This window comes from Esox lucius, chromosome 16 (assembly GCF_011004845.1).
Source record: "Esox lucius isolate fEsoLuc1 chromosome 16, fEsoLuc1.pri, whole genome shotgun sequence".
Classification (NCBI taxonomy): Eukaryota; Metazoa; Chordata; class Actinopteri; order Esociformes; family Esocidae; genus Esox; species Esox lucius.
Window position 1 is genome coordinate 20884975 of NC_047584.1, and position 26357 is coordinate 20911331.

At 42.5% G+C, this 26357-nt stretch overlaps 2 long non-coding RNA genes across 2 annotated transcripts in view; both read left to right on the forward strand.

Annotated features, from left to right (window-relative positions):
• The first annotated feature begins 8928 nt into the window (after positions 1-8928).
• LOC109616720 overlaps positions 8929-26357 on the forward strand; it is a 28944-nt gene continuing 11515 nt past the window's right edge. The window contains exons 1-2 of the long non-coding RNA XR_002197962.1: positions 8929-9571; positions 11557-11668. This is a non-coding gene — a long non-coding RNA (uncharacterized LOC109616720). The remainder of the gene's footprint in view (positions 9572-11556; positions 11669-26357) is intronic.
• On the forward strand, positions 20564-24039 carry LOC109616721. The gene is made up of 3 exons (XR_002197963.2): positions 20564-20624; positions 21082-21146; positions 23984-24039. It is a non-coding gene; the product is annotated as an uncharacterized LOC109616721 (long non-coding RNA).

Genomic DNA, 26357 nt, shown 5'->3' on the forward strand with positions numbered 1-26357 from the left:
TATTTGTCGTTGACATAGCTTCTGTGGGTTCAGCTCCATTGATCTGGAATTGTCTTTGGTTAAGTTACCATATATGGTAGGATAACCACCTTTAGGAAATCCAGCAAATCTAGAACCACCAACCTTTGGCTAATCTTGAACAAGTTTTGGCCAGATTGTCCACTGAGCTAGGACCTCCTTTGTCTAAAAGCCGTCCAGTATCAACCCCTGTAGTAGCAAGCCTTCTGGTCTACATAGAAGACTTTGACAGGAAATGTATTGCTTAGTCATGTGTAATGAAAACAGAAAACTGATTGACACTGAGATAATGGTGACGGGACAGCCGTCCACAGCTTTAGCCTCTGAGCCTGGTTTCCTGACAGCCATAGGATTGAATTGTTATAATTATCATAAGATTTCAAGATTGCATATGAAAGAAGCATTAAATGAAAGACACGCCAAATTGTGAAAAACTTGCATATAGTTGTGAATTTGGTGCAACTGTGAATCTGTCTAGAACAGGCTGTCCATAAAAACAAGTATCCACACAAGAAGGGCAACAGTCATGGCAACTCTAAAGAAGTTACAGTCTTCTACTTCTGAGCTGGGAAACACTGCATACCGCAACAATAGCATAGGTGCTTCTTGGTAATGTGGCAAAAAAAACGCTGCATCAAATCTCAGCTAGAGTTTGCCAGAAGGCATGTAGGACTCTCCAAGTGGAAGAAGATTCGACTGTCTGATAAGACCATAATCTAACTTTTTGGCCACAAGGCTTAATGTTATGTTTGGCGCAAGCTTTACACGGCGCATCATCCAACATATCTGTGTCAGGGCCTGGGATCATGTGAAGATACAGGGAAGAATGCAGCAAAGTGCAGAGAAATCCTGGAAGAATACCTGCTGAAGTATGCAAAAAACTTGGGATAAGATTAATCTTCCAGTCAGACAATGAACCCAAACATATAACCAAATCCACAAAGGAATGGCCTAAAAACAAAAAGGTAATTTTCCTGGAGTGGCCCAGTCAAAGCCTGCACTTCAATCCAATTGAGAATATGTGGAAAGATTTTTAAAAAAAAATTGCTGTTCACCAAACTTCCCCATACAACTTGACAGAGCATGAGAAATTCTGCTCAGAAGAATGGGTTAAAGGATATGGCATCCTGCGTGGAATTTGCTTGTGAGCATGAGGAAAAACAACCATCCATTCTGACAGAGTTGAAAGTATTTGCAAGGAAGCTTGGGAGAAACTAAACAACTAAAAAATCTCAATGTACAGCTTGCAAGGTTGTGTTATTAAATTTGCGGGGGTTTTCATTTGTATTCTTTCATTGTAATAAAATAAAGTTAAACAATATTGGGAACTTTGTTTAGCAGAGATCTTCTGTATATCATATATAAATCCAAGGCAAAAGAAATGTACCTAATGATGTACTTAGCAGTTCAAGAGTGGTCTGGGGCAGTCATAAAATAACAAACATGTTCTAGTGCAACTTTTAATAACGATGGCTTTGGGAAACAGCTTGGAGATTTAATGTAGCTCCTACGCAGGTTCGAACGATAAACCTTTGGATGCCTTTGGGAAACTGGACCCTGGGTTGATGACATCCATAGCTAAAAATAGAGCACATATATGCTAGACAGCTACTTTGAACCAAACGTCTGTGAAGATTCTCATGCTGCTTTATGTCCAGTTGACCAAGAATCCCTGGATGTGAATATAGCTTTGGCATACACCATGTGCCTGGATGCTGTTACAGTGAAAACCACACAGTGGGGGGGAAAAATGGGCCTGGGAACTTTCGGACCAAGCCAGTGGTTCCGGAGAACAGAAGCACTGTAGAAATCAGAGAGTCTAGCTGGTCTGGCCAATAAGAGGAGAAAGGGGCTCTCACACACACTTACAAACATACAAACCTCTTGTTACACATAGACGCACATACAAAACCTCTAGTTACTCCTGTGAGGGCGGTTATATCCCACAGGCCCTACATTGAAATCGGGAATAGTTTCATTTCTGTTCATAGCCCCTTTCTGGGTTCTAATCCTACCTATAAGCCTAAACTGTAACAATCACTGACTTGGATCAACTGAATAGCTGAAAGCAGTACTTACACAATTCTGCTTCCCCTCCGCTGTTTAGCCTTTGGGTTTTAGTACCTCAGGGTATATTGTTTATCCCTATCCTGTCCTGCTAACTCAGAGTAGACAGCACTAATGGATAATTTCTTTAATTCCCCCATTAATCAGCGGAGCTGGAGGAGAGCCACTGATTCGCCTCCCACCAACCCCTCATAGGTTGAGAGCCTGATGCAGTCTCCCTGGACCCATCCCCCTCCTGGCTCATGTTGCAGTTAAACAACATTTTGAGTTATTTATGCCGCTTAGCTGATGGAGTCCTATAACTGACGTCATCGGACTGGGGCGTAAAACTGGAGTTAGGTTTAGGCAGATCATGTGTTCTGTTGTTCCATCCATCCTCAATAATTGTACGGTAGTATCAGACTGTGAATGTTGGAAGCAATGTAATTTTCTCTGAGTTATAGAGAAATGCATTTCATGTGCCAATGAAAGGCTCTCTGATGTCCCCTGGAAGGCTCTAGATGGCACTCTCTTCATGTTGAGAGTGGTGGTTTCTTTCTCTCTTACATGCACCATCTATCTGTCCTTTCAAGGGGAGAAGAGCAGCTGGAAACCTCAGCATCTGTGTGAGCACTTCATCTCTTCAGATCTCATTGAAATAAGTCTGTCATTAACAGCACACACGCAAATGAGCTCATTTGCACAACAGTTCTGGAAAAAGACTGAGGACTGGACAGTTGGCTAACCAACAATATTCTTCTGGAGAGTTTCCATTCCGAGGAGAAGCTTTCAAGGAAGGTTTTTATCCATTACTTCTGAGGTAATTTGGCACCTAAGGTTTTAGCATGCACACTCTTGTGTAAATACTTTCACAAGTGTAGATTATTGTTAAGTCAATTAAAGATTCCATTATAAGTAAGAGGTATTTTTTTTTTTATAAAACAGTAGATTGGCGTATTCATGAATTTGGTGAATCAGTTATGAAAAAGGTACTATTAAGGCCCATTGACTTAATTTCTGCCTTCTGACCTCACTTTGCTATTTGCTTCCTTGTTCTATGAAATGACTACAGTGTTCTGTTGTTTATTCCTGAGTATTTTTTATTTATGCCACAAACCAATCAAAACCGTGTCTGTCTGCAAATATCACCACAGTGTTCCGTTGTTATTCAACATGCAAGAGATGTTAACAGCTTTGTGGCCTCCTTCACAAGATTACTTTTTCCCCATGAAATGACCACAGCACTTAGTTAAGTAGGAAACTTGAATTAAGCTTGCTTCCGTATGCATGTGATTGTGCACGCTTGTGTTTGTGTGCGAGTGACTTTCTGTTATTGTGAGCGAAAAACAGCTGCAAGTTGTTAAAGAATTTTGCCACAATCTCTTTTTGTCTACCTCTTTATCAAGGCTCCTTTTTACTTGCAGTTACACTGGTATTTTACCCTGTCTGTAATTGCCACGTGCTTTTGTTTGTATGATCTCATACCTTATGCTTTCCAGCACTCTTACTTTCTTCAGATGGACACACTGTGTTATACTGTGTTTATTTCACATCACACAAACAACAGACAAGTGCATGTTTGCAACATGACTTATTGGTTTGAGACAAAGCATATATAAAAAGCCAGCTGGCCCAGACTGATTCACTCAAGCAAAAAGATGTCTGTCACTAAATCAAATATGAATGATTTACTGTCCAATGTGAAGTGTTTTTTGCGTGTACTTACTACAAGTAAATACTAAAAATGAAATACAAATGAAATGTCTTGGTGTAGGCTCTAGATGTGAATGGAAATGTCTGGCAGAATGTTTCCTCTAGACAGGTTTCTTGATACATTTCCACCCAGTCTTACAGTCCAGCCATGGAAAGTTAACATAACAAGATGTGTAATAATTCAGAAATTATTAAGCAAGTTATGTTGCAGGAAATATTGAATGTGGCTTAATTTACCAGTAACCATGCATAGGTTATGATTAAATGAAGCCAAAATGCCTGGATGGTGTTTAATTTGGCTTCTTCGACAAGCACCAGTTGATGGGAAATCTGGCTTTACACAGAAGGGAAGTATAGCGGCTGTAATTCTTGTCAGTTTTCCCACATATTGTTGAAGACAGAATAACAAACTTTAATAACTTTTTTTGCTTTCTTTCTGATACTCTTTAGCTTTTTTCTTTCATACTGAACTCAACTTTAAAAATAATAAATTACACACTCATGAACCTTTCGTAAAGCATTCATAGTGGCTGCATCAAATGATTATTTGGCCACATTATTTGATCAACCATTCATTTGTGAGTGTGTGCCAACCCCAGGTCTGACGGCGAACGGGCCCAGCACCACATTGAATCCACCATTTCCCCCCATGATAAGGAGCTTCCCAGATCTCCAGTGCCGCGGGACGAGGGGTTGGGGGGTGGGGGTCAATTCTGAGGAATATTTAAAGGAATCAGTTTGGCAAAAGCATCTGTTTTGTCTGCAGCTCCCTCTGCTTCAAGGTTTCTCAACTTCCTCTGGCCTGTTGTTGTCAGGCAAGCTTCTGCTCCTCGATCACCCTGTTCTTTTCAAGTCTTTTAAACTGTGAATTAGCTCAAAAAGAATTTGCTTAGCATCCTTGTAGAGATTGTAAAGGATTCACAAAATGTTACGCCAAAGTGGATGTACGTTAAAAGTGGGGTCGGGGGGGGGGTGGGGGGGGGTGCATAATGACAGTGTCCATTACACCAAACTACCCATGCTTAATTGCTTCCGTAGAGAGGGGCTCATGGAATATTTTTTCCTCAGCTGAGAACCAATGGTTTTCTGGCTGGTTGGCAGGGGAACAAAGCACGGGCTGTGGTATCTGAAGGGACACAGAGATCCCCTCCTCACTAAGCAAACCGGGATCATCACTCTGCTTATAAAACCGCCATCTGACAAAAACAGCCTCCACATAGACCCCAGAAAGAGAGAGGGAGTGGAAGAGGAAGAGAGTAATTCCGTGGCCACCACTGTGGGAATGTTGTAAAATGTGTTTTCCTGGAGGTTCCGGGTTCGGGGATCCCACACAACAACCTGCAGGCATGGAAAAGAAGGGCCTGTATCCCAAGAGAAGGGGCCCATCTGAAAGGGCTGTGTGAAAATGATGGCGCCGTCAGAGCGGTTCTCAGGATGAGGTCACCACAACATGGATCATCCTGTGACATCTAGCCCTATGGCCCAATGTTGCACCACTAAAGACCACCACTACACACACACACGCACACACACACGTCCTGTGTAACATAACCTCATGGCACCAATATTGACAGTATCCCATTTCTGCTGTAGAAAAAGTATATACACACTCTGGTAAACACACACAAAACAATTCACTGTATTTTGGTCAGTAACATCGCCAGAAGGCATTAGCTGAGCTATAATGTGTGTGTGTGTGTGTGTGTGAGACCCCCAGGGTCTGACGGAGAATGGGCCCTGCTCCAAGCCCCTGTTGGTGTGCCACATCGAATCAGCCATTTCCTCCCCTGATAAAGAGGGAGGAATCTGTTTGGCAAAAGGCTGCTTTGGCTGCAGCTCCCTCTGCTTTAGGGCTTCTCCACTTCCTCTGGCCTGGAGTTGTCAGGCAAGATTCTGCTCCCATCGCCCCAATCAAAAGTGCAGACTTTCAGCTTTAATTCAAGGGGTTGAACAAAAATATCGTATGAAACGTTTAGGAATTCCAAAAATGTTCATCTTATTTCACAGGCTCAAATGTAATTGGACAAATTAACACAATCAAACAACATTTTAATGTTTAATACTTTGTAGAGAATCTTTTGCAGGCAATGACTGCTTGAAGTCTGGAATGTGTGGACATTACCAAATGCTGGGTTTCCTCCTTAGTGATGCTTTGCCAGACCTTTACTGCAGCTGCCTTTACTGCTTGTGTTGAAATCAGGTGATTGACTCTGCCATTGCAGAATATTCCACTCCTTTGCCTTAAAAAACTCCTGGGTTGCTTTCGCAGTATGCTTTGGGTCATTGTCCATCTGTAAAGTAAAGCGCCATCAAATCAACTTCGCTGAATTTAGCTGAATCTGTCACATCATCAATAAACATTAGTGACCCAGTGTCACTGGAAGCCATGCATGCCCATGCTTTCACACTGCCTCGACTATGTTTTACAGATGATGTGGTATGCTTCAGATCATGAGCCGTTCCAAGCCTTTTCTTCTGATCATTCTGGTACAGGTTGATCTTAGTTTCATCTGTCTAAAGAATGCTGTTCCAGAACTGGGATGGCTTTTTTAGAAGTTTTCTGGCCTTGCTATTCTTGCGGCTTATGAATGGTTTCCACCTTGTGGTGAACCCTCTGTATTTGCTCTTGTGAAGTCTTCTCTACGGTAGACTTGGATAATGATAGGCCTACCTCCTGGAGAGTGTTCTTCACTTGGCTGGATATTGTTAAGGGGTTTTTCTTTACCTTAATTATCATCCACCACTGTTGTCTTCTGTGGATATCCAGGCCTTTTTGTGTTGCAGAGCTCACCAGTGCGTCATTATTTTCTTAGAATATACCAAACTGTTGATTTGGCCAATCCTAATGTTCCTGCTATCTCTCTGATTGGTTGTTTTTTCTTTGCAGCCTAAGGACAGACAGTTTCACTTGCATTGAAAGCTCCTTTGACTGCATGGGTTCACAGCGACAGCTTTGCGAATGCCACACCTGGAATCAACTCCAGACCTTTTACCTGCTTAATTGATGTAGAAATAACAAAGGAATAGCCCACACATGATCATTAAACAGCTTTTGAGTCAATTGTCCAATTACTTTTGGTCCCTTGAAAAAGAGAGGGCTATATTACAGAGCTGTAACTCCTAAACCCTTCCTCCAATTTCGATAAGAATACCCTCAAATGAAAGCTGAGAGACTGAACCCATATTCATTATTTAACTATAACTTTAATATATTTTGGTAAACAGCCATAATAAGTGTCCAATTATTTCCGGACTTAACTGTACACCCCCCTAATGTTGCTCTAAAATTGTATGTTACAGGTGTGTCAGCTGTTGGTAGTGCGTGGTCAGTAATACGTGTACATCGCTGGCTACAAGTGTGTTGCCAGTTTCATGTCTGTTATCAGTTACAGGTGTGTATCACAACGTACAAGTGCTGTTATAGGTATGTTACCAGTTGCAGGTGTGTTACCACTTATAAGTGGTGTGTGTTATGACTTAAGAGTGTGCAACCAGTAACAGTTGCCTTCCCCTGTTACAGGTGTGTCCTGCTTGCTACAGGTGTGTTTCTCCCCAATTCGTGGTTGGGGAGAAATGATTGGCCCTGCATGGTAGCAATTTCCAGTGGGTATGGGACCGTTTATCTCGAGATATGTGTCTCACAAAGCAAGTCCAATTCCCTTATGGTGTTATCACATTGCTCTCTGGACCAGAAAGTATTTACGTACATCCTTAAAACTTGGAAGGAAAGCACTATCCCAGCTTCTACATTGATTTAGATTTACATTGATTCTCACAGCCGTCAGAATTAGTACTAGAACACTAGGGGGCAAAACAAGGAACCCATGGTTCATTACTAACTCCTGTAACTCTGAGGGTGCTTTCCAACTGCACCACCATTCGTGGGAACCCCAGGCTTATTCCTTGAGCAGGATTTGAAACCCGGTCGCGTCAATAGGTTTTGACTTCACCGCTAAAAAAGGTGTCACTTCAGTGTCTCTCAACTGAGAACCTGTGTGATTGACGACATCAAAGTAATTTATTAATCGGTAATACAGTTCTATGATTGACTTTAAAAATCAGTTTTGATAAGGTGTTATTTCATTTCGAATTTGCAGTGAATATTATAACTATAATTCACCTCAAAAGTATTCTGTTACTCATTCTGAATGGAGAAGATGCGAATCTGGATGTGTGGAAAGTTGCGTGACAGTGAAGCCAGAATCCAGTCCTCAGTGAATTCCATGCTGGTGTATGCGGCTCTTGTGGTTTCCAAACGCTTTCTGAAGTTTCGGGAAGGACGCCTGATTTATGCTCTCAGATGTCATCTCGAGTAGCGTCACACTGCTCAGACTGAGCCAGAGATGAGATGAGATTATTGTGAAATTGTGTCGGGCCATTGCAAAATGCCCTTTTATCAGTCACCAATCGGTTTATGTTGCAGTGTATTAGCAAATGGAATTATAGGGTCTGTTCCTAATGTTCATTGTACGAGTAAGCCCAATCTAAATTTCAGTTTGTTTTCTTGCAAGTTTCCTTTCTGCCTGCAAACAAGGTGTCCTTATGTAGCCTGCTAGCCTAAATGATCAATTTTTTCAAGTCCAGTTGAATAAAGCGTGGAATTTATCCACCGATCATGAACTATTCCGTCACTATGACTTGTCCTTTCAAAGAAAATGCAATTGACTAGCGAACCTGTATTATGCGTGTTGCCTTACATTTATTTGAACTCGAATAGATTATTTAGTTAAATCAAAATAATTTATTTTTGAATGTTATAATTTTTTCCTCACAGTGAATCTGGCCTACTTGTCAACCCGTGAATGTTCAATTTAACCCAAATCGGTTTCGCTTGGACAGCGTTGCCATATTTCTCCACCGCTGCGGCAAAAGCCAGATTGGTAGCCTTGTAGCCTAGCATAAAATAACAGAGTAAATTCGTATCTGACATGACATAATTTAATTACCAAATAGGCCTACAAACATATGGGCGATTGATAATGTTTTAATGTAGCTTATAGAGCAATTTTCAAGCCCACAGTAGGCCTATGTTACAATTGCAATGGTAGGCCATTGCACGGCCAATATAGGAATGGTGTTTTATTCGAATCAAGCTATCCATCACAAAATGCTGTCCAGCATGTTTTCCGTCGTCGTCAGAAAACATGCTGCGTGCACACGCGAGTATAGTGGGGTCAATCAATATGCGTTTCTTGAAGTTTAGCTATTAAAACGCGAAGCAGTCATTCTGAAACCAAAACTCCTGACAAAAATTGAGCTACTCCCTAAACTAGATTCCTTGAGCGACTTTTCTGGAATTCCCCTGTGTTCATGTAGTTTGTGTGAGTTTATTTGTATATTTGAAAAGGCTCAAGTACAACGAAATGTTTACATAGAGACTCCGATAGCCAGTCTCTGTCTTACGTAAAGGAGAGTTTAACAGACAACAGTTGCGCCATCTTGCCACCTGCTGTTTTCCTGCCCAGCCAGAGGCCCAGGCCGCTGGGGCACACCGACAGCCACAAGCCGCTTTCTTTTTTTGACTGGGCTGTGAATCCTCAGCTGGCTGTTTAATCTACTGATTTGTCCTCTCCTCTAGTCGAGGGGACAGGCGGCCATTAGTGCTCTGTAATTAAGCCGTCAGAGGAGGCAGGGTGCTCAATTTACGGTGCTCGCCTCGCTTCTCATTTTCTCGCCCGCACACCAGCATCACAGTGTGTGTGAACCCTGTGGCCCGAACACTGAACCTCCCTGACAGGCAGAGAGACAGGACAGGAGTGCAGACAGAGGAGAGTATTGAATGATCATGCCCCAGGTGAGTACTGAGTTCTTGACTGTAAAGACTGACCAGTCTCTGACGTATTCATCCTAAAAGTCTAAACATTTTCTGGATGGCAAGAAACCAATCAGGGGGCGATAAAAGCTTTCCGATCTAACATCACTTCCTCCAGTCTGGCCTCCTGAGGTCTTTGGGATTGTCTAGGCTGTTTGCTTGTTTCCGAGCTGCCTTGCATCACATTATAGCCTAGTCTGCTCAGCGCATTAGGTAATTGAAGCAAAAGAGAGAAAGAGTGGCTCAAACTGAAACGTGGACAACGGACAGCAAGTAATAACACATTGTTTTGGTCCGTGCAGTATGCTAATTGCCTGAAGTAGGCTATAAGTTAATTTGTAAAAACGGATGAAAATGTACTTTAAAAATTCAGAATATTTAAACTGAACGCAGATACCGATAAAATAAAAGCAGCAGATTGTCCATGTCCGTGTTCAAAGACAAAAACATTGAGACAAAAGAAAGACAAACAGAGTGAGAAAGACAGACAGCCTGTCAAGTTCCTGCGGGGTACTGTAACTAGAAAGTAACTTCTCAGGGGACAGTTGTGCTTTCAGGGACCAGCAGGCCAAAAAGAAGCACACACACATCTGACTTTTCACTCAACCTCTAAATCCACCTGGTCACTGTAACCAAATCACCAAGCATCCCATTTTTGGGGAGGATTTGTTTTCAGTTTTGCGTTATTCTATTCTTAATAGAATATAATCATTCCAGCATTAAGCAATATTTCTATCGCATTGAGCAAAAGAAATAACTATGCATTTAGTGTAAAAATTAAAAATGCAATTTTGACAAATCATAAACAGGATTAAACTCATTGGAATGTAGTGGACAAGAGTTGTGGTTGGCCCTCATATTTCAAAGCTCTCCACTGGGCCATGAGCAGTGGTGTTGGAGTGGGCCAGGACAAAACTTTTCACCCCAAACAACCCCCAGCTAACCAGTCACCTTTGCTGTCATAAACACAGTTTGTTTTATTGTGGTCCAGGTTTGGTCTGATAAACAGGAGAGCTCAGTGTGCGAGTGTGAGCAAGCATGTGCATATTTGTGTGTGTGTGTTTGTGCGGGCCTGGAAAGCTGCTAAGTGTCTTTGTGTATTTTGTTCTGTCGAAGCTGGGGAGAGGATATGGGGTTGGGGAACGGGCCTGCTCCAATTAGCCTTTTATAACACTCTGCATAAACATTTCAACTTCTGATGCTGTTTTATTTAGCACAGTGCACTTCCACATCCTACAGCAAAGATCGCCATCCTTCTATGATAAAAGGGTGTGTGTGTGTGTGTGTTTATAGTGTAAAATGTGTCCCATATGTTTCCCTCTCTGCTATGGGACCCAGAGTACATCCCTCTACCACATCACCACCACCATCTCATGAGAGGAGCCATAATCACCCTATCACACCCAGAGTGAGCGCACACCCTCCTGGCTACCTCTTTCTCCCCTAAACCCTCCCTCCTGCCCGCAGCCACCTGCCTACCCAGACAGGTCCACAGGCTGCTACGATATCCTTTAACCGCTAGCAAAAGACCCTGAACCGCCAGTTTTCAACCCAAGCAGCAGGAGGTTGACCACGTGTCAATATTAGCAGTGTGGATGTTGACGTGTCAAACATTTTCCACATCATTTAAAAACCGGGTCTATGTCGGTTCCCAAGTGTCCGCACATGCTGAACAGACCGTTATTAAATACGCATGCAAGCAAATACATGGATATTTTGCAGATTGTTGCCATTTCCCAAGTGTACCAGCAAAAGTGATTGGCCACGAGAACACCCCTTCGATTAAATACGCCATTTGTTGCCACAGGCCACGATAGGCCATGTTACAGACAAAATCGCACCATCTTCCCAGGTTGCTTTAAGCTTTTACGTGTCTGAAGCCGCTGGGTTGTACATTTTGTAGGTTTACCTGCCGAGAAAGGAGCATGTAGGTTTAGTATTGTGTTAAATCACACTCTTTGTTTCAGGGTTTGGAGACAGTGGTGCGCTCTGGAGGCTTGGACAGCGCTGTTAATCACAGGTTCATGAAAGACAGAGCACACAGCATGAGATGGCAAGATGGCCTGCGTGAATACCATGGTAAGCACGTGTGTAGAAGGCTGAGTGTGTACTCACGCGTTTCATAGAATCTGGCCTCGTTGTCCTTTGATTCCCAGTAAAAATTTTCTCTCTGTCTAAGGACCTCCTGTAATTCAGAATGCCTATTTTTATAGAGGAAGATGGATTTAGGGGAACACATGAAATAATGGTTCTGTTTTGTCTCCGATAGTTATGGATTGTTAGGAATCTGTCATGATTCCTATTTGTTGTGAGCTAGTGAATCCAATGTGCTAGGAACATGGTCTGCTGCTTTCATTGTATCACGCACACACGCAGCTGAAACAGACCCTGGATATCCAAAATGAATTGTATTTATTTACCTACCTTTTCTGTTTATTGTATTCTACTGTTATTCATTTTTATGCCCCTCCCTCAAGAGAAGCCTACATGTGGGATGCCTACAGTGTGTACATATAAACACACAACTGTACACCCCCCCCCCCATGTGACGCAGGCTTGCGTGCTTGTACACACACTCACATAATCACAAGCATACAATCGCATGAACTTTCACAAATAAACATACACCCATTTTCTCATATATATTTAGATGCATACATGAAGCTTCCTCCCAAACAGGACAAGAAACTCTGAAAAAAACAAAATGACACTTAAGGTTGCCCTGGGGAATGTCAGGATGTGGTGTTATGGTCTTCTGGATGTCCTAAAGCAGTGCCTAGTTTGCCTCTGTGTTATGTTAATCGTTAGTGAAGACAGAGGGACGATATGACTGAAGTTGCTGTTGCACGTTTCTTGCCCTGTGAAACTCCGGTTATCGTCACTGAACTGAGCTGCTTGAGAATAAGGAAACCTTGTAGCATGCATGGGTATTAATGTGCGAGTCATTCCAGTTCCACAGAAAAAGTAGTGATTTGTGTACATGCTCAATCCACATCACATTCTCAAGTTGCGCAGATGTTGTGTATGGCAGGCGTTGCACTGGATGAGAGTTTCTTCTAAATGACTGTACCCTAAAATAAAAGGAATCCTTCTTGTGTAAGAACAAAGCAAACGTCTCAAACGGCCCTGGTCCATCCAAAAAGGACCTCATTGCTTCATTCTCTATGGGCCGCACCGAGAAGGACCAGCATCTCTCCACCTCATCTTAAGCAGCTTTACGAATGCCCTGCCCCCTCCCCCCGTCTCTACCCCACACTGCCTAATTCAAAGCATCTTGGGGCGAGCGCGGCGTAGGGGAGGATGTGGCTAAAGCAAATAAAAGAATCATAAAGGCAGGATCAAAGGGGTCCTGCAAATCCATTCCTTCTGGGCATGGCGGATTTTAGAAATAAAAGGAGCGAGAGAGGACAGGAAGAGAGGAAGAAAGAAGAAGGCCTCACATCCTTCGACTACATATCTCATGGACTGGGTCATGGGCAGCGCGTGCTGCTGTTTGATTGATGGAGTGGACAGGAGATGGTTGGCCTTCCCTTGCTCCTTCCCTCCCTCCCTCCTTCCCTTGGTTTCTCCTTCCCTTGCTCCCTCCTTCCCCACCTCCCCCTTTCTGTCTTCCAAATAAGTCTGTCTTGCGTTTGAGACAAAAGCATGAATTCAGACTTTTTTGTAACTATAGTTATGAATCTTAATGTTTGACACTGGGTGTGTGTGTAGGCACATTTATGTGTGTGTGTGTATGTTTGTGTGCGTGCCTGTGTGTGTATCAAAGCCAGCTACAGATGTTGGCAGAAATGGATGGAGATTATGAAAGGCAGGCCACCAGGAAGCAATGTGTGTGTTGTGCCATACTGCCCTGTGCTTGGTCACACACATTTGGTTAGCAGGGCTGTGGGCTTGGGACATATCACTTCTCATAGCTGTAGTGTCCCTCTACCCTCTCGTAGCACACACACACATTCAAAAGAGTTTGAAGAATGATGTCCCTGTCTTTCATACACACACACAGAAAGTGTTTCACTAACAATTGCTAGCTAAAGCCCGGCCAACCAAGCCAGACAAGGCCCAGCCGATTCCAGGTAATAGCGCATTTCAAGCATAATTCGTCGTTCCTCATTCTTACAGTATAAATCTACTGGTGCTGCCGTTTTTACACAACGGAACATTCCAGAATACACAACACGGTTTCTGGATCAAAAGCAGGAACGGTATATGGACAGACATGAGGCAGAATCCATCAGCCCCTGCGGGTGAGACTACACAGCGTCACTCAGCTTGTTAGATTCATTTCGCAACGGATCAAAGAATTTGCGATTTTCGCGAAAGAACGGGAAATACCGAAAGATGACTAATCCCCCCTCGAAACAAATGTGAAATTTTACAGCTGAGCTTATTTCAAAAGAGGAAACACAAATATGTCTGGTGGGAAAGACATGTTCCAGATTCACCGGTGAAACTCTAGTACCCCGCTTATAGTCCAAGCCGTTGTTTGACTATGTGAATGGACTTGCGTGTCCAAAGTGATTGGCACGTTTACAGGAAGGCTAAATGCACTTCCAATTCCAGTACTGCCACCCTGAATCTGCGATCAAAACAAAAGAGTCTGTGTGTGACAGTTTGCACAGCCGACACAGTCGCTGCCTTTGTAATCACCACAAAGAAAACAGCAGAGGGTTAAGTCAATAACTCCTCCACGCAAACAGTGATGTCTGCAAATGAGGCGAACAACGCTGGGACAGGATTATTAGCGTTCCGTCATGAAGAGGTAAGAGCTGCAAGGCTGTGCTCTGTTGTTTCTGACCAGGATCGACACTCAGGGCATGGAGAAAAAAAGCCTTGCACGTGAGGTTTTTCTACGTTCAGTGACTGGCAAATAGCCAAGTCCCGTTTTACACAGCTGGGTTTTCCACTGGATCAAGTCAAGTGCCACATGGCATGAGAATCACAGTATATTTGTCTAAGAGACACCAGGGACAATACTATGTGATGGATGTTGTTTGGATGTATTACCAACAAAAAGCTCCTGGAGAGTGGAGTCATTTGCTCCAGCCCTTATTTGATTTTGTGTGACGACATTAAAATGTAAGTCATTTAGAGGTTAAACCCAATGGAATTTTATAACAATAGTGAGTTTTCCAAGCGGTACAGATTTACAAAAGGGACTGTCTTATACCTCAATGGTAAGGTTGGACCAGCTATCAAGCATGGAAGTGAGAGGAACTCTGCTGTGCCACCTCTTCTCCAGCTCCTAATAGCTTTGTGTTTTTATGCTACAGGGTCTTTTCAAATAGTTGACAGGATCTTTTTGGAGTTCACAAGTCCATAGTCTGCAGAATTCTCAGCAGAGTGTCAAAAGCAATTTCATGTTTAAAGGGTCAGTATATTCGATTCGAACCAAGGAGGGAGATAACAGCTGGATTCCAATTACTAACCCAGGTGGGGGGAATGGGAAACTTCTTCGTAATCGAAAGGGCTACTGCTCAGTTAGCCTGGTCATTGTGAGTGATGACCAGGCCAAGATCACACACATTGTTGCAAGATGGCCAGGATCCACACATTACAGTCAAATCTTTGACAACAGTCAGCTTGGTGCCCTGCTGGAAGGAGGGGAGATCAGTGGATACCTAGTGGGTGACAACGGCTAGGCATGTCACTCATACCTGATGACTCCTCTTTTGAACCCTCAGACCCAGGCAGAGAAAAACTACAACTACTCTCACAATAAAACAAGAGGGCTAATTGAGAGAGTGTTTGGGGTGTGGAAGCGGAGATTTCCATGTTTACATTTGGGATTCGGCACCAAGTTGGACACTACCCTGGCCATCATTGTAGCAGTAGCTGTGTTATACAACTTTGGGAAGAGAGTAGGAGACGAGCTACCAGAGGAGGATGAGAAACCACTTGAGGATGAGGATCTGGAAGGTGCTCAAGTACAGAATGTTGCAAATGGCAACACTGTCAGGAAAACACGGATTGAAAACCACTTTGCAGCTTAATTAAGGATTAATTAAGCATTGGCTGAATATATTATATTTTGATTGATATGTATGTGCACTTGTATAACTTAAACCGTACTTAATAACTAATATGCTTCTTATTTTCCCATCCATACAGGGAGGAACTCATTTAAAGAGACTTCCATTTTGATTGAAATAAACATTTTACTTGTCTCAAATAAATACAATGTTATGATTACATCATTTTTTCCAAGAAAGCTTCAAGTGGATCCTGTGGTTGTGGACCTCTTTTTTTTGTTGTAATATAACCTATTTTCGTAGCTTAACATTTTCAATGTCCAGAATGCATCTTTCCTTCTCAAGTTCAATGATTTCCTGGTGAGAGGAAAGCTTTGCAAGCTTTTCAGAAGGTCTCACAGGTTGTGCTGCTGCTTCAAAGCTCGTATTATTTGAAAAAGTAGCAAGTTCACGAGACATTTGTTCAAAAAGTACTGAACATAAACTGGTCCAACACGTCTTTGATTAATTATAAACCAGTTTAAATCTAGATTTACTAACCCTATATTATGTCTAAACCAGGATTAATTAAATTCATGTTGGTGCAACCCAGCCTAAAATGACCCTTGTGCCTGAGGTAGTGAAGTTCCCCTGTGTCCCCATTCTGCTGTCTACAACTAGTCCATAGTGGGTTTTGATCCCGCTGCCAGAGCTCAACCCAGTGGACCTTAAAGAATGAGCAGGAAGACAAGCCTGAGTAAGACTTGGCCAAGGTCATGCCTGTGACAACTGGCATTATATAACTGGTTATAGAACAATATACATTCAGTCTCCGTGATGGCATGGAGCACATTCTTGTCTTTTTCTGACAGGGGGAAGAACACACCGCAACCATTCAGTGACTGTGTAAAATAAACGGAGAAATGGTGAAGAGGGAAAAAGGCCCTAATGAATACCAGCGTCATGAACAAAGGGAAAATGTATGCAGTCCAGGTCTGTCACGCGGTGGCTAGCGCGCAGGGTGTCATTGCGTAATGAAGATATACCCAGCCCCCGCTGAGCACATCTCAAACATGCTGTGCGGAGGGCTTCCAGAGTGTCGTTCAAGAGTTAGCGCAATAGCCATGAAAGGCATAGCTCCGGGTCATTAAAATACCTTGGAAAATATGGGATGCTTATCAAATAATAGGAACCACATTGACTTAGTTTCCCTGTGTAGCCTGGCAGTGGGTTGGTTTGACTTAGAAGGAGATATCTCTACCTTTCAAGTTGCCCTTTGATGTCTGGGCCTTTACGTGTTGCCTGGGAAAATTGTGTATGCTTTATACAGACGTCTTTACGGTGCCCTGGCTTCTACATGGGCCTCTGTGTCTCTGTCCTCTTTCCTGTAATAGGCAGTTGAGATAGACAGGCTGTTTGATGGGAACTACACTGCACATATAAGACCATATATGTTAGCTAGATCAGACATTCAATGATCCAACTCCACCTCTCAGTAAAAAGCCTGATCATTTCTCCTTTTGTGGAATAAATATATGAAGGGATAAATGTCCATAAGTAATGGACAGAGCATCAATGAAAACAAGAAATCTGTTTTCCTTCCATGGTGAGGTTCTTTCCAGTTTTAAAAGATCCAGCTGATTCAAGTAGGGACTGATTTAACTGGAGGCCGCAAAGCACGTTGAAGATCTGATCTGCCATGGTAACTTAGTCTGGGCTTTAAGTCTTACAGACACAGATACAATGATTTCCATACAGGGTACAGCGGGTTATGAAAACAGCCCTGTGTTCAGGCCGATGGAGGTCAGTTGATAGTGTATATGTGTGAGGAACAGGACAGGCTAAGGAAAGATGGAAAAGGATGCGTTCGATGTAGGCGAGTGGAGTGGTTACACAGACCTAACCAAGCCTAGCAACGCAATGACATGGTCCAGTTTTTCAGCCCTTCTATCTGTACACCTCTAAATCTGCCTACCATATATTCCAATTAACCATTAAACACAAAACCAAATTAGAGCTATGGCAGTTGACATTACTAACCGTTATGAGAGCGAGGAAGAGATTACCATTTGACAATATAGTACCTTCCGAAGTTACAAGTGGAGGTGATTCAACTCCCTCCCTGAAAGTAACTGTGCCAAGTAATGAATTGCCAGGAATACGTGACTCAGTCTGATCTTAGTCTTAATGTAAAACAGTCGGATTACATAATACGATTCTTGGTACTTGTTTCTAGTTTACATCTGTATGAATGAATATGCTTGATGCCTGAAAGTGTTTTTTACACTATTCTCCTGAATCAAAGAGTGGAGGGAGGAGGAGACGTAAATTCCTTTTCATAGTGTCATCAAATTTGGGTAAACATGTCCATCGCATTGGGTTCCGAGGAAACCAGACGTCTGTCTTTGACATTTGCCTTCTGATCAGTGTTCCTTCCCAGTCATCCCATCCTAACATTACTGATGCATAGCTCACATCCACCAACTACAGGCCAAGCTCTGGTTCCCTTGTGGCACTTTTTCAGGAGGAAATTATTTTTCATTGCCCCCGAAAGAGTGGGCTCTTGCCAAGTGGCACTGATCCTCTCTAGCCTGCAACTGTAGTTTGCCAAGTCCCATCTTGGGCTCCCACAGCACAGGACCCCAGCTTCCTCCAGCCTAGGGGAAGGCGTTGGAGGGTTAACCAAATGGGGAGAGGTCAACAGCCCCTGCCCCACCCCCTCATCTGTTCCTTACTCATATACCTCTGTACATCACAGAGAGGGCCAGGCTGTATATTATCTTAAATGGACTTGTCTGACTTCTCTGAAACAGTAGGAATGTCCAATCCATCTTCAACGGATTGTTGTCACTGGAGCTCCTGAAATCCCCCTGATGTTAGCTTGTTTCATTTCAAGTTGGGGGATTTCAACTTGTGCTGTTAAACTTTATGTTTTCGGAGCGCTCTTGAACAGGTCTGGGCAATCCTTCCGGAACTTTAAATAGTACTAACTGGTCCCTGAAAGATTGTTTTGTTGTGGTTTGGTTTGTGAATTATGCATACAATATGCTTTGTTTTCTTCCTTCTTTCTCACAGTTGAATGAAAAATAACTCTTGTTAATGTCAGTTAATTTGGACGCTAGGTTAGCCACATACATTCCCGGTGATCAAGTCATGCTGTGTGATTCTCATGTTGAGGAAGTGATGAGTCATCGTGCTAGCTAGCCGGCTGAAGATGTGGCTGACTCAGTGGAGACACCAACGCGGAGTGAGAACTGTGCCTAGAAGATGACCATGGGGGCTTCCAAGGTTGGTATCCTGGTTGCAGCATACAAACATTGCCCAGGAGTCCTGCAAATATGTTCAGTGTCACCCGCCTTTCTGGGATGGATGTCACACAAGGTCGCCATGCCACATCACGCTCTTTGTGGTGAGTCAGGCGTCTTAAAGCTTCATTGCGTTTGTTAACCGGAGAAGCGTTGTCCTCCATGGGTATTCGTTTTGGAATACTTCCTGCTTGAGCAAGCAGTGGGATATGAAGCAGTGCAGCCTAGCAAAACAGTATGGCCTGTCGAAGCAGCGTGGCCTGTCGAAGCAGCGTGGCCTAGCGGGAGGTACATCAGAGACACATTTACTGATCGCAGACTCTTCCAAGCCAGCTGGGAATTCTGTAAATGGGACAAGGCAATAATAGAGACAATCCACATAAGGAGACACCCCACTCAAAGACCTGTCACCAAGGTAGAGCACTGGTAAATCTAATTTATTATATCTAATTTATGATATCCAATTTGTGATTAAGGGCCTGCTTCATTGCACACTTGTGACTGTTTGTTCTAGAGTCATGTGGGACCTCGCGGGAGGGCAGGTTCCAGCAGATTGAACAATGTATGACAATTTATTAACACAGACCCAAATGCTAATGGAGAAGGTGAAGATGAACTTTGTGATTGATGCGTTTAGCCAGATTAGCTTTGAGTGGGCGATGTGGGTGATTTTTATGTGGGCGATGTGGGTCATTTCATAAATCCGCTAGTGAGTTTTCTTTTTAGAGCACTGTGATGTTTTCCTCCCACATGGTTGTGGAAGATATTAGTCACTAGAACATTTGAATGATTCAGCCAAAGTTATGGGCTGTTTTGACTGCATCAGGCCCCCAGCCTGTCTACTTCTTCACCGTGCATGGACTTATTATGGACGGACCTATTAGCGTAGGCGATGGGACTGACCAGAATGTTAGTGTCATCTGACAAAGAGAACACAGGGAGAGAAGGGGGAGGAGAAAGGACCAACAGACACAGTAAGGGCTCTTTTATTCTAGTATTGGCTGAGGTACAGTTGTTTGTGTAGAGGGACTGGAGTTGCAGCTTTGCGGCGCTCTAATGCTGAGTTATCGATCCACTGACAGATGGAGCTGTACATTTTCAGAAGGAAGAGTTGTATGTTGTAGTAATTCTAGAATGATGGTCTTGAACTCAGAGCTAAGGTACACACCAGGCTTGGATTTCGTCATTTTTGGGGCAAGGTCGTTTGGCCTTCGGTATCACAAAACATTTGGCACAAAGGCCATTGAGTAAAATGAGAGGATTTGGAGCTTACAAATAAACAACTTGAATTGTTGATAAGAGAAAAACATGCATGACATAAAAACATATGCATTATTTACTTTTTAATATCATATTTTGAATGATAACTTATTATAAATTGTGTTTTTTCCACATAAAATGTTTATCATGTTTTAATCCTTGAAATGACATCTGCTCATCCCTCAAAATGTTTATAGATTCTGGAATTTGTTTCATTCCATGCATTCACATGACGACACCAAACAGGCTACGGTGACAGTTAAGTAACGTTAACTAGCCAGAGGGATAAAATTACCTCAGTTACCCAAAAGTAAACCACTAAGTATCCTTCAACATCACAATCACCTGCGTTTTATAAATCTTTCACCACAAACGCTGCAATGTCGACTCATGTCAAACCTAACGTTACTTTTCAGAGTTCTCAAAAAGCGTTCAGGTGTATTCTCCCACTCCGAGGTCGGAACATTTCCACCTCCCAGTTGCTCATGAACGCAGCTTCCAAAACGGAGAGGTTTGTTTCAGGTATGCACTAAATAAGCTAGCTTGCTTACCTGCATGCAGTCCGTTCTTGTGGTTGTTCTCAGTTACGAACTACAAGCAAACTTAGGAGCAAACTGCTGACCAATGAGATTTTGACAGTAGCAGGGGCAGGACGTACAGTGATGTTAGGGCCATCACGGCCAGAGCTTAGGACAACAACGGCCGTGGCCGTCATGAAATTCCTACGCTGGTCCACACACTGTATCTTTACTGTTGTTGAAGGATGTAGAGAGGACCATGTTGATTTTCATGCATTATCCACAAACTTGTTGGTTCTGTTGACCAGTTGCAGTGGTTAGCGTCAAATATTAGTGGTGAAAATGAGTCTTCATTGTAAAAACAGAAAAAGAAGCACCCATTAGCAGATAAGTACCATTTTATTTCCTGGTTTAATTAGTGAATTATTTATTACATCATCTTTCCCCCTATACACTTATAGGTATGTGCTGTTATAACCAGGATTCATAACCCAGATGCATTTTTCTACACACTGGTAGACACACAGTAAGTTATTCGTTTTGTATATTTGTATATTGATTAAGTTACACAATATAAATTATATTGAATTCGCTATCTAAACATCTAGATTGTTCAGTTGAGTTTAGCAGTTAACCATGAGATGTTCTGGCTTGAGTATTTTGTTGGGCTCTACATTGAGCTCTATTTCACTGACCACCAGTGGCCTCTAAAAAGTCTTCCAGGCCAGCTTGTGATGCCAAATCACCCAGATTCCCCAGAAATCCCCAGAGAGCTGGAGTCCTTGGAAGTATTGGCTGGCAAACAGGCCTCTCCGACCTGACCTGTTCCCCTGCAGTGCCTTGGGAGAGGGAAGGGATGAGGATGAGGAAAGAAGAGTAGAAAAGTGTTTCTTTTTCCAGTGCTAAGACAGAAACTCCAGCAGGGAACATACACAAACTGGCAGGCCAAGTAAGAGGCCTTGGAGTCTGTGTCTGCTGGATCCTTGCTTTCACTCTCGCTTGCTCTCCCTCCCTCCTCTATCTATCTACCTCTCTCTTTCTTTCTCTCTCTCTCTGTCTCTCTCTCTCTCTTTCTCTCTGCCTGGTAAAAACACAATGATTCATTGATCTTGTTTTTTTTCATGGAAGCATTTTCCAGCTCCTGGGAATCATATTTCCTGTTTCACCATCGTCTGATTAGTGTTTATGTTTAGTGATCTGTTTCCTATAAACCTTTGTTTTTGCTTTTTTCCATAATTTTTTGTCCATATGACATCTTCCAAGACTACTCAAGGATGAGGGGGTTTAGGCATTGGCAACAGTTGAAACAGGCAGGAAGCAGCAACACCTACAGCTGAGGCCACTTGATCCAAACAATCAGACGTCCATATTCGACAGGCCTGGAATGGGAAAAGCACAATGCTTCTCAACACAAACAGTGCAATTTGTGTCGTTTATCTTCCCTGCTACCTAAAGCCTCAAGACATGAGATGATGTTAATATAACATTCAGAAATATTTTTTTCATTTTTATTCATAGACATTTGTCCCAAAACTCTCTTCCAATGGTTTGATGGAATGTGTCTCAAGTGTATCTGAAGTCCAAACGGTACAGACACGGGTTACATGAGCCATCAATGCAATGAAAGAACACCATGTCATGCTCTGTTCACTCTCAACCTCAATCTTGCAGTGTATAATTGGAGTGACATGGCGACGGCCGTGAACTTTCCTGTGACCAGGCCTCCAGGGCAATCTTGTGTTTGGCAATTACAGTCGCATGGCCTCTGCGAGAGACCTCTGTTTGTTCTGCTTTGCCAACACTGACTTTACTCTGGGAGGCTTTTAACATTGTTGACATTTTGTTCTAATGACCTAAGGGACAGACAGAGGCTTTCAGTCCTCGTTCCTTTACATTTCAAGTGGATCCTCCCAGGGAGACGTTAGCCTCACAGATTTCACCTATCAGATAGGATTAAATATAATTGGGGAAAGCTTTCACTTGAATTGGGACTTCTGTTCTATTCCTTCTATTCGGATGCATTGTTTCATATCTGAAAAACGTAATCCAAGGTGGATAACTTGGCCCCAGGTTATTGGCTGGTCTGGCTACAAAAGCTATGCCATGGCCCCCAAGTTAGTTTTTTCTCTGCTGGGAGTGTGGATATGACAACTACCCTGAACCTTCACCAAAAGCAAACACATTCTGATCTGTTTGACTGGTGTCAGAATCAGATGGATTGGGTCGGAACCAAACAAAGCGGCGGTTTAAGTCGGTGTCATTGGCTCTGATTGTTTAGAGCTGATCTTATTGTTAATTATTTTAATGGAAGCTGTTCCAGACTAAAACTAATTACAGAGGCCCAGAATAATTTAGTGTTAGGCCAGGACCACACATGGACTTTGATTAGGATTAGAAAGGGATATAACCAAGTTTTGTTGCAAAGATGTTGGCTTTGATTTGCGTAAACTCCATGAATTCAGTACAACCATATTCAAGTCAACGATTGGCACATTAAGGGATCAGAGATGGAAGAATCTTTTGAAAATGTTCAAACCACTCAGTTTAAAAAGTTGCGAACCTACTCAAGCGCTTAGAGCCAAGTATTTGCATGGTCATTTGCCCAATTAGAGCTTTGTGGTTTAGGTCATTGGTGCAATTCTGGGATAAACGTTCTGGCCTTTTTTGATGGTGTCTCAGAGAAAGAATTACCATGGTGAAGCAGAGAGGAATTTGCCTTCAAACACGTCAACGTGTGGGCGAGAGTGTTTGCGGTCATTGTTTTTGTTTTCTAGTCTTTGCATGTTGCTGTGCCGTCAACGCTAGCATTATTATCTGCTTTTGTCTCAGTGGAGGCATGAGTTAGCACGGACGGGCAAGATGGGCAATCTGGGGGGGGGGGGCTAGCCCTGCCCCTCTAGCCTCGGCACCGTTCTTCGGCAAATAAGCTCTTTCACAAAAACTAGCCACCTAATTGCTGTCAGATGTGAGCATTTGTGAGCAAACGAGCAGCCAGTGTGTCTTCTCTTCATTCTGAGGTTGAATTAATTTATTATGCCGTTCATTAAAAGTGCTTTTGAATGTCTTGCATTGAATGATGAGGTTTTGAAGACATGCGTAGGCGAAAGCTTCCCACTATAAAGTTTTTGATGATTCCTGTGAATGCATTTGTGCCGCATGGAAATAGCATACATACAATGCCCTTTGTATTTTTAGGGATAGTAAGCATTTATTCTTTCAGGTTTAAACAGCAAAAGTTTGGATTTAAAATCAAATATTAGGTTGAAGTGTTGATTTTCAGCTTATATTTAAGGGTAATTTTGGACATATTGTCTTTACCATTTAGAAATGACAAAACTTTTATACACTGTTTCCTAATTTCAGGGCACTAAAAGTATTGGGACAATTGGCATCACAGGCATTTCTTGTTTCTTGGTCAGGTAAGTTCCATCACATCCTTTGTGCAGGCACAAGACCGCTGTTAACTTGAGTGGCCTACTTTAGTTAACTTGAGTGGCCGGTGCAGTCCGCACACCTCAACCTACTAGAGCATACAGTATATGGGAAGAGATGGAATGGCCTGTTCATTGCATGAATGTACTGCTGTCCAACGTGTAACAACTGTGTGATGCCATTGCCTCCCTGTGGAATGTTTCTGACACCTTGTAGAAGTAAATACTCGGGTCAGTTTAGGCAGTTATAGGTTGGAGGCTTGTACCTAATAAAATTGCCAATGATTGTATAATGATAAATATTTGGTGGATCAAAAAACATTTTAGTCAGATGCTCTTATCTGGAACTACTTACAGGAGCAATTAAGCTTACGTTCTTTGGCTATCTACCACCCATAAAAAATGTTTTTTAAATTCCCCTCAATTCCCTCTTATAGGACATTTGGTGATTACTTACTAGACTGGCTCAAGCAACCCAATCACATTACAGATTACACCAAATATCCATATTAAGAAATTTGTTCTCCTGTCAGTTCACTTCTGGGTAGAGCACAGCGAACACTCCTTTAGTCAGCAGATTTGGGGCAATCTCGCCAACAACGTGAAGAAAAGAACAGAGAGCTATCATTCTTTCTGATGGGTCCACTTTGAAAATGCTTGCAATACGGACCTTTCTTAGCTTGACCTTCCTTATTTTATGTATCGGCACTCGCTTAGTTTATATCTCTAGTTTATATCCTTGGCAAAGCCGGGAATTCTTTCCCTGGGTTCGTTTTTTTTTCATATGCCAGTTGATAGGCGCGTGAGTCGACTCACATCCCATCTCCTTTCCCGAAGCTGGAATAGGCTTTTCCAGGCTATATATTTTTAAAGATGTATGTTGCACTGTTATTTGTCATGGATGAAACCCTATAGGTTGTAAGGACCGAAAATGCTTTTCATGTTTTCCTCTTTTTATCCATCGTCTTACCTCTTAATAGCCATTTCATGAGAAAATAAAAAGTCCAACAGTAAAAGACAATTTAAGGCTCTGTCAAAAGAAATAGCCAAGATCTGTGACACCTCAATAAATTTTAGATTCAATGTTCCACAGAGAACCCATGTTTTTCTGGGCCAAGTACTCCAGACGTGGTTTTCTGTAGTTTAGCATGAGGTTTGAACTGCTGACTTCTTGGTGCCAACCCATTCCTCTGTGTTGGTTGATCTGGCCATGGCAACTTCCAGAGAAGTGTTAGACTCCTGGAGAAGAAGGATGATGATTATGGCTATTATGATGACAGTGATAATAACTATTATGTGTGTATACAGGTTCATCTGTGTGTGTGTGTGTCTTTGAGATCAGGGTCTAACAATACAACCCCCTTTCCAAATAAATGGGACGCTGTGTAAAATGGAAATAAAAACAGATTGCGAAGACATGAAAATAATTTAACCCTATGTTCAGTAGTAAAATAGTACAAAGACAACATATCAAATGTTGAAACTGAAAAATGTTCTTCCTTGAAAAATTATTTCATGCCAGCAACACATTTAAAAAAAAACTGGGATAGAGACAACAAAAGATTGGAAATGTTGTGTAATACAAATAAAGAACCTGGTGGAACATCTCACAACTAATTAGGTTAATTGGCAACAGGTCAGTTACATGATTGGGTATAAAAAGAGAATCCCATAGAGGGGTCTTTCAGAAGTAAAGATGGGGAGGGGTTCATAGTGCAACAATTTAAGAATAACGTAAAATTATCAAATCATAATCTATGGTGCATATTATCATTAAAAGATTCACAGAATCCGGAGAAATCTCTGCAGGCAAGGGACTACACCGAAAACCAATATTGGATGACTGTGATCTTCGGGCCGTCAGACGCCACTGCATTAAAAACAGACACGTAGTGGAAATCACTGCATGGGCTCAGGAACACTTCTGAAAACACAGTTTGTTGCTGCATCCACAAATGCAAGTTAAAACTCTGCCATACAAAAAAAGAAACCAGATATAAACAGTATCCAGACATACTCATTTATTTAAGAGGGACTGTGGCAAAACTATCCTGTGGTCTGACAAATGATAATGTGAAATTATTTTTGAGAATCATGGACGCCACATCATCTGAGCTAAAAACGAAAGGATGGCTTGTTATCAGTGCACAGTTCAAAAGCCAGCATTCGTGATGGTATGGGGGTGCATTAGTGCACATGGCATGGGTGACTTGCACATCTGTGAAGGCATCAATAATGCAGAAAAATTCAGGTTTTGGAGCAACATATGCTGCCATCCAGACAGTGTCTATTTCAGGGAAGGCATT